The sequence below is a fragment of the Homarus americanus genome, unplaced genomic scaffold, assembly GCF_018991925.1.
Source record: "Homarus americanus isolate GMGI-L3 unplaced genomic scaffold, GMGI_Hamer_2.0 scaffold33468, whole genome shotgun sequence".
Classification (NCBI taxonomy): domain Eukaryota; kingdom Metazoa; phylum Arthropoda; class Malacostraca; order Decapoda; family Nephropidae; genus Homarus; species Homarus americanus.
Genome location: NW_024714177.1, coordinates 5,796,566 through 5,809,461, shown reverse-complemented (window position 1 = coordinate 5,809,461; position 12,896 = coordinate 5,796,566).

Below are 12,896 nucleotides of genomic sequence, written 5' to 3'. Positions count from 1 at the left end.
AAACGTCGTATTTTTGAACACCTGGGAAAGTTTTAACGCAACAGTCTGCCTCTTACTTAAATTTAATGAACATTGTGTGTGTTTGCGTGCGTGGGAAGGAGGGGAGGGAAGTTGTATCGTTGCATTGCTACATAATAAAAGAAAATTATGTATCATCTGAAGATTAGGCACCCCAACTAATTTCACTAGGAAAAAAAATCATGAGTTACTCGTACACCAAACCAGGATGAATTATGACGAATAATCACCGACACACAAATATTTCAAGAAGGTAAATATGTTCAGTAAGGCGGCACATGTCCTAAGTTATGTCTTCCTACGTCAAGTAAACTGAATTCATGCCTGTAGTGTGATGCAGAGTAGTGATGTGTACCGGAGCAACACCTTCCCGTACCACCTCACCACCTACCGTATCCTTACCCCTCGATAATTAAGTAACGAAACTTTGATACGACTATTATTTAACTCCTCTCTCTCTCTCTCTCTCTCTCTCTCTCTCTCTCTCTCTCTCTCTCTAAAATATTGAAGTTTTTTTCTTCGCTGAAGCAAATACATTCTGAGCATTGAATGGAGGCGACGTTCACCTCGCCAAAGTTACACTATCTGACACCATTTATCTCGCCACACGCTCTGACTTATCAACGACCTGCTGCTTTCTTATACCAACCTGCAACACACACACACACACACACACACACACACACACACACACACACACACACACACACACACACACACACACACACACACACACACACACACACACACACACACACACACACACACACACACACACACACATGTTCGTCACCATTTGATCATTACTGAATAAATTTATCTACATCTAACGTTCTCATAAAGCAGCGAAACTTCCTGCCACTAACCTCCACTCCCTGTCACTACCCTCCACTTCCTGTCACTACCCTCCACTCCCTGCCACTACCCTCTACTCCCTGTCACTACCCTCCACTCCCTGCCACTACCCTCCACTCCCTGCCACTACCCCCCACCCTTCTACCCTTACTGGCTACATTTACCCAGCTTCCCCATAACACATTCGCTCTTGTTTCTCCTCATATATATTGAAGATCATCTCCTAACTCATTTTCCACCATTCTGAAAAAAAATCGTGTCACAGTTTGAGCGCAAAACCTGTTTAAAAATGAAGCTATGCGAAAGAATTTCTCGCACAGAGTCTGGTGTGTGACGTCACAAGAGGTACTCCTGAACTGCAACAATGAGGTCCACATTAGTGAACGAGGGAACGGAAAAGTTGCTTCACTGAAATAACAAGTCCAATTTTTGTTTCATTAACTTTATATGATGTAAATTCACAAGGCTATTAATAAATAAATGAACACACACACACACACACACACACACACACACACAATATTTCAGCAGCTAACAAAAGGTCTGATGTGAAGACCTACAATAACCTACAGTACTGTACATATTCAGCATTGTGGCCAAGATTCTTGCTAGAAAAAGACCAACATGTCCTATATCCTCCCAGGCGGAAAATAACAAGTCGACCACTGACGCTCTACCACAAGTAATGATTCAAACAAGAATAAGTGAATCTAGACGGAGCAAGTGGCTCACATGCGGGTGTTATTGGTTTACCCCGCCATCCTCTGTTTGATCAGGACGGAGGTAGCAGAGATTAATTAATTGCAGCGGCTCCTGTTACGCCACTGATCTTATGCTTAAGTGAGCACGGGTCGAGCCGACCAACTCCGCCTCGTGCACCAAGTGTGTACAGGACCCGGGACTTGTGTACGGTCAACAGTTGTGTAGAGACGACCAACTCGTACCACATTAACTCATTAACAGCAACTTCAAGACACTAACCCATTAATAGTACCTCCAAAACACTAACCCATTAACAGTATACCCAAAACAGTAACCCATTAACGGTATATCCAAAACGCTAGCATACTAACAGCACCTCCAAAACAGTAACCCATTAACAGTATATCCAAAACAGTAACCCATTAACAGTACCTCCAAAACAGTAGACTATTAACAGCACCTCCAAAGCAGTAACCCATTAACAGTGTCTCCAAAACAGTAACCCATTAACAGTAGACTATTAACAGCACCTCCAAAGCAGTAACCCATTAACAGTGTCTCCAAAACAGTAACCCATTAACAGTATATCCAAAACAAAAACCCATTAACAGTACCTCCCAAACAGTAGCCTATTAACAGCACCTCCGTAAAGTAACCCATTAACAGTGCTTCCAAAACAGTAACCCATTAACAGTATATCCAAAACACTAACCCATAAACCGACTCTTGTTATTTTTATTATTATTATTCCTTTTCATCTTTTCCTCCATTTCCCTCTCATCTCCCATTCTAATTCCTCCTCCCTCTTTGTCCTACTCTCCTTCCTTCCATTTTAACCTCCTACCCCTCTCCCTGTCCTCTTCTCCTTCCTATTCATCTTATCTTCTCCCTCCCGTTTTTATTTTCTCATCCTTCTCATTTTCCTCTACACTTTCTCCCTAATTTACTCTCTCCCTCTTATTAATAATCTTATTCCCGTCTCCATTTACCCTCTCCTTCTCTTCCCTATTTATTCTTCATTTTCCCACTTTCCCTCCCACCCTCTTCCCACTCCTTCGGCCGTCACTGTGTGGGTTGGCTGGGGACGGCAGCTTCCTTCCTCTATTACGACTGAAACGTTAACAGCTGACTGCTTCCTGTGTCAGCTGATCCTCATCTACCACAACAACCTTGTTACCCACCATGAAACATTACACACACACACACACACACTCTCTCTCTCTCTCTCTCTCTCTGAAACCAGGTCGCTTTAATCACAATACTAAACAGCATTTTGTTTGTGAACTAAGCAAGACTATAACTTTGATGGCAACGAAGACAACGACAAAGCTGGTAGGTAGTTAGAGGTAGGGGAGGGAGGGGTCATTATTTAGTGGTCTGTTTACCTTGTTTGCTGGAGGGAGATTGTTTGATCCTAAGGTCAAAGGATATACGGGACACTGAGGTTATTGTAAGTATCTTGTTTGTTTACAAAGGATCAAAACAATTTGCCGAGGCAACAAAATAATCCCCGTTGTTCAGACTTGAAAGAAACGGTGATCGTCTCTCTCTCTCTCTCTCTCTCTCTCTCTCTCTCTCTCTCTCAGTCCGACACTCTGGGACTCACGACGGTCGACTGCCACAGGATCAGATAGTGTGGAGGCTGACAATAGCTAGGATGATATAGTGTAGAGTTTGGTAATAGCTACGATGAAATAGTGTACTCTGGTAACAGCTAGGATGAAACAGTATAGCCTGGTAATAGCTAAGATGAAACAGTGTAGTCTGACAATAGCTAGGATGAAACAGTATACAACAGTCTTTCAATAACTAGGATGAGAGAGTGAGATGCAGGACAAGCTGGATCAGATTGGAGATTGACAATAACTGATATGAGACAATGTCAGTGTGTGTGATAACTATGACGGAAAAGTGAGTGACAATACCTGCGGCAGAGTGTGGAATATGACAAGAGATGATCACAAGGGTAGTGCAGCAGGTTAGGTAAAGTAAGGTAGGAAGGAAAGTGAGCATCAGAGAGGGAGTGCAGGTGTGGGAGGCCAGCCACAGTGTACACACCTGAGATGAGGCTGCCCCTTCCCACGGCCCCTTAATGGATAGATGAGGCTCTCCCTCTTTTTCCTGTTTTGTGTCTGTCTCTCTAGATTGCTTTTCGTTTCTTTCTGAATGCTGTTAAGTGTCCCAGAAGTTAGTTTAGCGAGGACGTGTCAGAGGGATAAACTAACTTTCTGGGAGCGTGGATGTACAGTATCTGTGACTCTGCCCGTCTTAGAGTTTACACATTCTTTTTTCTGTAACAAGAGTCAATACAGAATGTGTTTGCACGGTGTTTTTTTTTTAATATTGTTTTTCCTCATTAAGTAACAAATTTATGTCTACAGATAACTGTTTCCCTCAGGTGAGTGTGCGTGTCTGACTCACGTTTTCTTTACTTGGTGGAGCTCATACTGTATAGGGGACAGTGTAGGTGACTGGTCCATTGTCTGCCAGCTTCCCTGCGTTGATGTTTGAAGGTCTGGGCATACCTGTTTCTGAGACGGTGTTGTTACCTCTGGCAGTCTGTCTATACCTTCTGTTTATCTCAACGGCTTTAGTCTTTTGTTTTATTTGTTTACAATTTATCATTATTCCACTTTCTTTCCTTGTTTATTCTTTTCTTCATTCCTATTTCAATACGTTCCACTCATCCTCTATGACCGTCTGTGAGTTTCTTCTGTGATCGTCATTTTGTGATTATTTATTGTCTGTACAACAATCCACATCAATCCTCTTCGGGTTGGTGCTACCGGTATGTTTCCAACCTTGTGTTACTTCCATGTCCCCGCTCCTCGACAACCAAAGTCGTTGATATTATCTTTAATTTTCTTCTCAACAAAATACAATCAATCTTGAAAACTTTTTTAGTTATGTAAGCCAATCGTGCTGAGAGCCGGAGACAAACACTCCTGGCTCGGTACACGTGTATGGCCTCTGGTCCTTGTTGAGTGACGTGTTAGATGCAAGCCCATGACAACGCCCGCCAGGCATCACGAAGCGGGATGGATTATTCACGTGAAATATGTAGCTCTTACAATAGAGCCTTTACCCCGGTCAGGTGAGGAGACTCTTATGGTACGGATGGAGCAGTGTGAGGGTTGCCCTGTATAACTTGTGAAGTGTTTAGATCAAGTTAAACTTTACACAAGATCACTACATCTCATGCTCTTAAGAGTCGTAACGATGGATATAGGTCGTCTAAACACGCAATCTACTGCAGACCAAATTAGAATGTGTGTTATCATCAATAACTGACACTTATGAAAGGTGTGAAAATTTAAATAAATATACAATTTTATAAATCTGAGCTTGTGTTCCCGTTGTATTCTGACGCTTGTGGAAACAATCAAAGATGCTCCCTGACAACCCCCCCCCCTCCCCATATGGTGACAAAAGCCAACAAAATCAAAATCAAACTTGTATCTTTCTTCTAGAAGCATTTAAATAAAAAAGTTGATTGTTATTTTGCCATTAATCTGAATTAGAAACAATTAAGGTGAAACTTACCTCTAGGTATTCCGCCACCTTAGGATAGGCATTTCTACAATACATCTTGATGGTGAAGGAAGGCAGTCTCAAACATCGGCATTTCTGGGGTTCATTGTTTAGTTTTAGCCACACAGCCAGAAATATGACAGACTGACCCAATTATATGAAATTTTCCCAACTTCCTTGAAATGTTTTCCCCTGTCCTCGTGTGATAATTTATAACGTTTGATCTTCCCCTGTTGCTGGATTAATAAGAAAAGGGGGTGGGGGTGGGATGGCCCTCACGTTATACGTCTGGCACTACGATCCTCAACGCGGTATCTCATCAATTAAACTCACTGAGACTACTCCCAATGATCAGTGAGGAGAGCAGTCTTGTTTTGTGTCTATCGCGGGGTTGTGGGTCATCAAGTTTCTGGGCTGTGCATGCATCTGTCCGTCTGTCAATCACGTCGATGGCTGCCACTTAAGCCATTACGAAATATAACTCTACTAAAGTAATCTCCTAAGAACTACTACACGCCCTAACTACTGGCAACATCCACCTTAGAACAATGAGTACTCCTCCCCACCTCACCCCCACCCCACAGCGACATTGCCAGCTGAGCCTCGTCCTGCACTGGTCGTAACTCACATCTGCCGCCGCCATCACACACGTTCACCTCTCAATATTTCTGCCTTCCTTCCCCTCTTCGATATTCTGAGATCCGATGTCCCATTCTCCTCGTTGTAGCATATTTTTTTCTTCCCAAATATAAGTTACAGTAATCGTTCCTCCTGACTCGTGCTTCACCTCGCTATTCAAACGCAGATGTCGACCACACGATTATTTCCCACATAAATACATCAGTTGATTTTGGCGGGAAATAAAAGAGAACGCCAACAAAGTCAACCATATTTACACCCCAGAATCGGCTTCAAGTGAGCTTTGGAATTGGTTAAAAAGAACTTTAGTGCGTGACCAGAATACACCAAGAAGTCCACATTTACTCCTTCTAAGGCCCCGTCACTATAATCTGATCTACACTTACTCCCCTGTCACATTACTTTAAAATTCTTCCCCCGTGACCCAATAGGCAAGTCGTACAAGCGGTGGGCGATGAATAACGTGAGAAGAACTGGTGCTGGGCGGTACTGGGCCCCGGCCACCTGGGTTATGAATCACGACATTCCTCTTCATTAGTTAACCCGACCTGCAAGTTTCTGGCGCCAGAGATAATAAAGTGATGGCTACTCTGGGAACAAAGAGGCGGGAAGTAATGTGTCCACTGTCCGTCTATCTGTCTATTGAAAATATGTTTCTGCCGAGAATGGACTTAGCTGTTTACTGGGTAGTATGTTCATCTATTAAGAATATCTATCTGTTGATTTATGTCATCATGTGAAATTAATTGTCAGACACATCTGTTTGTGGAGTAAATTTGTCGATGTGTACATATTAATCAGGTCGAATTTCGTTTATCAGTTTTGAGAGAGAGAGAGAGAGAGAGAGATCTGTTTCACCATTACCTGTTTTACACTTTCCACATAATCAGAATATCAACACTACAAGTCCTCTACCATCATAATATATTCTCCGGCTCGGGGTCTTAGTTTAGTATAGCTGCCATACACGTTTTCCGTCGCCAGCATATTATTAAATTTTTGATACTTTTCAACCTAATTCAAAAGTAAGCATCCGCGTTTTGTCATCTAAGGAATACATGAGCGAAGTTTAAAAAGAAAAGGTTATTTGACATAGTACATTTTCCTTTATAGTTATTATCTGTTATTTCTCACTCTCTCTCTTAACTCCTGGAGGTCTCTTAGATGGTGATCGTGATAGGGGATCGAAGTGAATTTACGTACGTGGTGTGTGTGTGTGTGTGTGTGTGTGTGTGTGTGTGAATTTCTCTATGAGAAACAGGATATGAATGATGGGTTGGACGATACTGATGGATCCACTGACAAATACCAGGTAACAATGAATCCTCAATGATGGATGATTCTTAACTCATCTTCACTGTGTGTGTGTGTGTGTGTGTGTGTGTGTGTGTGTGTGTGTGTGTGTGTGTGTGTGTGTGTGTGTACATTCTTACATCTTACGGGTGTACCTGGCAGCACACGTGTACGCTCCTCACTACAGACCCACTATAAAACATCATCATGAGCTTTGAATATGTATATCATTCTCTCCATCTCTTCACATTCATATTTTATATTTTTTCATTTTACAATTCAGAGATAATTAAGACGAGAGAGGTGGAATACAGCCCTAAGCACTCTACAAATACAATATTAATGTGGTGTTAGTGGACCCCGGTTACTCGGACCAGGTCTTGGGGCCTCGTTTAATTAATATCGTGTACATGTATACTTTTTTCTTTTTCGCAGGTGAATTATAGATCATTTATTAAAAGCAATTATAGTGCGAAGCAATTCCTTAACTGTTCAATGAAACGCAGTTCTATCTAGCGGGTCAAAGGGAATTTATACCAACAAAATATATATATATATATATATATATATATATATATATATATATATATATATATATATATATATATATATGTTTGTTATGGGCGGGGGATAGAACCATCTGTGATAGAGGAATGCCGACTTATTATTAGTCATATAATTTTCAAATGGTCTGTTGGTTCCACGTTCTTGTGAAAGTGTCACTTTTTGTACACTAGACCCGCGTATATTTTGTCGCGTGTGAAAGAGGCCTTAATCTTCCCGGTAGGATCCTGTAAGGAAGATGACACAGAGCCAAGTATCAGAAAGTACTTACAATTTAATAACTTTTCAAAGTCAGAGATGATTGGCTTGTAATATAATTCACGTGAATCGGGTAGTTATGGGGAAAGTGTCAATTTCATGTGACAATTAGTTACCACAACTTAACATGCAGGTGTTTTACGCGTAGAAGGGATTCTACCACATCTCTGTCAATTATCGGAAGGCCAGTTGCAAAGCTGATCAACCCCGATGTTAAAACTTAATCTAACATTAAGGTTGATATTTGTCGACATTGTTCCTTGAGGGGAAGAACACTTCACTACTGTTCCAGTACACTATTTCACCCAACAGTAAGATATGGCTTCGACTTATGATCAAATTACTTGAAGATATGAGAAGAAAAAAAAAGGTCCCTTCAAGTCTTGTTTTTCCACTTTTGCTTCTTTCAACTTTTTTTTTATCTTAACTAGTTAAACTTTCGCCACTCAGGTGTTTCGAGGTACCGAGTCCAACAACATAAAAAGGCTACACTAAAAGTAGGCAGCGTAGCTAAGATATTTTTACACACACACACACATTATATATATATATATATATATATATATATATATATATATATATATATATATATATATATATATATATATATATATATATATAAGGGAGGTGAGTGAAAGGCAACAACCCAAAACTCTCTCTGTGACAGTAGATCATAAGGCCAGTAACCTCTGTCTCCCACACAATAAAAACTAAAATTAGCGGAACTGTCTTCTTCTCTTTCTGTTGCTCTTTAGAGAGAAACTATGAACGGGAAAGAGACAAAATTTTGATAAAAGGAGTAAATCAAAGTAAGCGAGGTGAGCACAAGGCAGTGACCCTGGGAGCGAGAGACCTGGCACCAAACGCGTCATCAGACAAAAATAACCAGCGGATAGAAATAGTTGTGGGCGATAACATCCTGACGAAACCAATTACTTCTTTCCTTCCACATGAAAACAATTTACAGTAATTTTGTTTTTACAAGAATTAAACGACAAAATATGAAGATGATGGCTGCCTGTCTCCACATTTTAACTATACCATCACCCCCCCCCCAACATAATATTATTATATTTCCTTTACTGGATAAGCAACTACATTACTACAGTTCAAGGTGGCGACCCACACAGCGTCAACGTATCCACTAGAGACCTGCCGACACCGGACACTGACACTTGTACTCGTTATACTAGAAGGTTGCCACAAGCCACAACGATTACACTATCTCTGTCTTATTGAGCCAGCTATTACCAGGCCAGGCTTCACCTCCACACCCCCACAGTAGATGAGGCTAATGAAGAGACGAGCGTCGCGCCAGTGGGTTGAGCACCGCTTTAGCATCACCCAATACCTTTAATAGGGTCACCTGTCTCTTGACTCACAGCACTGGGTTATCCTGGTGGATTTATTGTAATGTGGTTCTGAGCACTGCGACTGTGAACACCATTAAGGAGATCATCATTAACCCATTAAGGAGTAGTGTCCCACTCAGGTATTTTACTCTAGGTAACGCCAGACGATTTTATTCAGCTGAGAGACAATGCTGCCGTTCAATAGGTTAGCTGTCGTATAATGTGTATTAATAATTATCATTAATATTATTATTATTATTATTATTAGTAGTAGTAGTAGTAGTAGTAGTAGTAGTAGTAGTAGCAGCATTTTCATCGGAATTGTCATTACCATTATTATATATATATATATATATATATATATATATATATATATATATATATATATATATATATATATATATATATATATATATATATATATATATTAATACAATATTGTCATATAATTACCATTACTATCATATTTAGTGGTAACTTTCAAGTTTCAACAAGAAGTAATCAAACAGCTCCTACATAATAAAAATAAACCATGAATATATAGCCAGAAGATAACGTAAACTAACATTTTACACCAAATGTAAATAATTAATTTTGTAAGTGCTGTAAAGGCATAAGATTTATCGTGTAGATATATGACGTAGAAGAGAAGAGACAGATGATAAGTACTGTACATGAGGGTAAATATATTTTATAACTATTCTGCAACCATACGATTTACATAAAAAATAATTAGATGGAAGCAACCTTTACAAACAAGTGGTCTCGTAAATAATTTACAAAATATCTGATTTACTATATGAATAATATGCGTCACATTTTTTACACCTATTCAGAGCAATTCATTGAAATTAATTCGCGAGAGCCATAAAAAATTCTCTATTTCACACACGACGGCGGGATTTCTTCTCCAGCAATTCTCACTGCAATAGGAATTAAATATTTCTTTCTAATCTTCAAATGAAGTGAAATTATAAATTCATGTGTTTAACATATTCATAATCCCTCCATTGACTGCTGGTGACGGCATGGAATTGCAATGTGTCAGCGACGCTACATATAATTTTCCGAGTTTGAATTTCTGTAGATCCAGGTTTGTAAAATGAGGCTCAGAATATATGTCTCGTTAGTAGTTAGTAACTAATTGTGAAGGTAATGACGGTGTTGATTTATCCAACTAAAATTAACAGTGTGTGTGTGTTGGGGAATATTTCCTCGAATAAGAGGTATTTAAAATTAGACGATCAGTACAGGTGATAGATATTGACAGATGCCGCACGGAAGACCCTGTGTCACATAACTACAGTATATAGAAATTATTTCCAGCCACCAGACCTTTCTCACGTTACTGAACGACAACAAGTCTGTACGGACTTGTTGCTGCCCAGTGTGTGTTAATAAAGGCGTGCTGGTCATGGTGACCACACTGACTGCCCAGGGACATACACCCACCCTATTAGATAACCTCATCTACTTAGGATCACTGCACCTCCTTCGACGTCACTAGTCAGTGAAAGTTAAAGATTTAGAGCGCACGTAAAATGGTTGTCACTTGTGTACGAGGATGGCCGGCCTAGGACCGAGGCGTGAATTCGTTTAAGGTGTAGAAGCTGTCGCGAACACAACAACCACACCCAAGGTTAACAAGTTGTATGACCCAGTGTTAAGGAATAGTCCGAGAAGACCGGACAACTCGCCAACTGCACTGGCTAACCATTACCCCGGAACACAATCCGCAAATCGATTAAAATCCAGGTTCCCAATTAATGCTGGGTAGACAGAGGCAAATGGCGTAAAGAAACTTGCCCATAGTTTCACACACACACACACACACACACACACACACACACATATGTTTCCCAACAGTGGACGTTAATTAATACTCAAGTTTGCCCAAGTTGAAAATAATTTTTAACCTCAAGATTCCTTCATAAGAGTTTTAGGTGAGATATAGAAAAAAATATACAATTATTTAATACACAACCAATGAAATAAAATTCACTCTCCAATAATGTTAAAATTTTATCTCTTATTACAAAAAGTTTCTACAAATACATAAAAAAAAAATCTGCTCACGGGGTTACAATTGTTAGGCCGTTCATATGACACTCGTCTCCGTGCAGTACTGTAAGCGAGGCCACACCAGTCTTATTTCAGTGGACAGCTTCTCATTATGAGTATGAAGGTGAAGGGAGATTACCATTTATTTCCACCTCGATATCGATATGTTGGCGGGGACACACAACACCCTCACTCATGTTGGCGGGGCACAACACCCTCACTCATGTTGGCGGGGACACACAACACCCTCACTCATGTTGGCAGGAGACACAACACCCTCACTCATGTTGGCGGGGACCCCTCACTCATGTTGGCAGGGACACACAACACACTCACTCATGTTGGCGGGGACACACAACACCCTACTCATGCTGGCGGGGACACACAACACCCTCACTCATGTTGGCGGGACACCAACACCCTCACTCATGCTGGCGGGGACACACAACACCCTCACTCATGCGGGGACACACCTCACTCATGTTGGCGGGGACACCAACACCCTCACTCATGTTGGCGGGGACACACAACACCCTCACTCATGCTGGCGGGGACACTAACACCCTCACTCATGTTGGCGGGAGACAACACCCTCACTCATGTTGGCGGGGACACACACCCTCACTCATGCTGGCGGGACACACAACACCCTCACTCATGTTGGCGAGGCCTGCACCCTCACTCATGTTGGCGGGACACACAACACCCTCCTCATGTTGGCGGGGACACACACCCTCACTCATGTTGGCGGGGAACACAACACCCTCACTCATGTTGGCGGGGACACACAAACCCTCACTCATGTTGGCGGGGACACACAACACCCTCACTCATGTTGGCGGGGACACACAACACCCTCACTCATGTTGGGGACACACCCTCACTCATGTTGGCGGGGACACACAACACCCTCACTCATGTTGGCGGGGACACACAGCACCCTCACTCATGTTGGCGGGACACACAACACCCTCACTCATGTTGGCGGGAAACACAACACCCTCACTCATGTTGGCGGGGACACACAACACCCTCACTCGCTGGCGGGGACACAACACCCTCCTCATGTTGGCAGGGACACACACCCTCACTCATGTTGGCAGGGAGACACAACACCCTCACTCATGTTGGCGGGGACACACAACACCCTCACTCATGTTGGCGGGGACATACAACACCCTCACTCATGTTGGCGGGGACACACAACACCCTCACTCATGTTGGCGGGGACACACAACACCTCACTCATGCTGGCGGGGACACACAACACCCTCACTCATGTTGGCGGGGACACACAACACCCTCACTCATGTTGGCGGGGACACACAACACCCTCACTCATGTTGGCGGGAAACACAACACCCTCACTCATGCTGGCGGGAAACACAACACCCTCACTCATGTTGGCGGGGACACACAACACCTTCACTCATGTTGGCGGGACACACAACACCCTCTCCGGGACACACAACACCCTCACTCATGTTGGCGGGGAAACACAACACCCTCACTCATGTTGGCGGGGACACAACACCCTCCACTCATGTTGGCGGGGACACACAACACCCTCACTCATGTTGGCGGGACACACAACACCCTCACTTACTCATAAAATAATTCCAA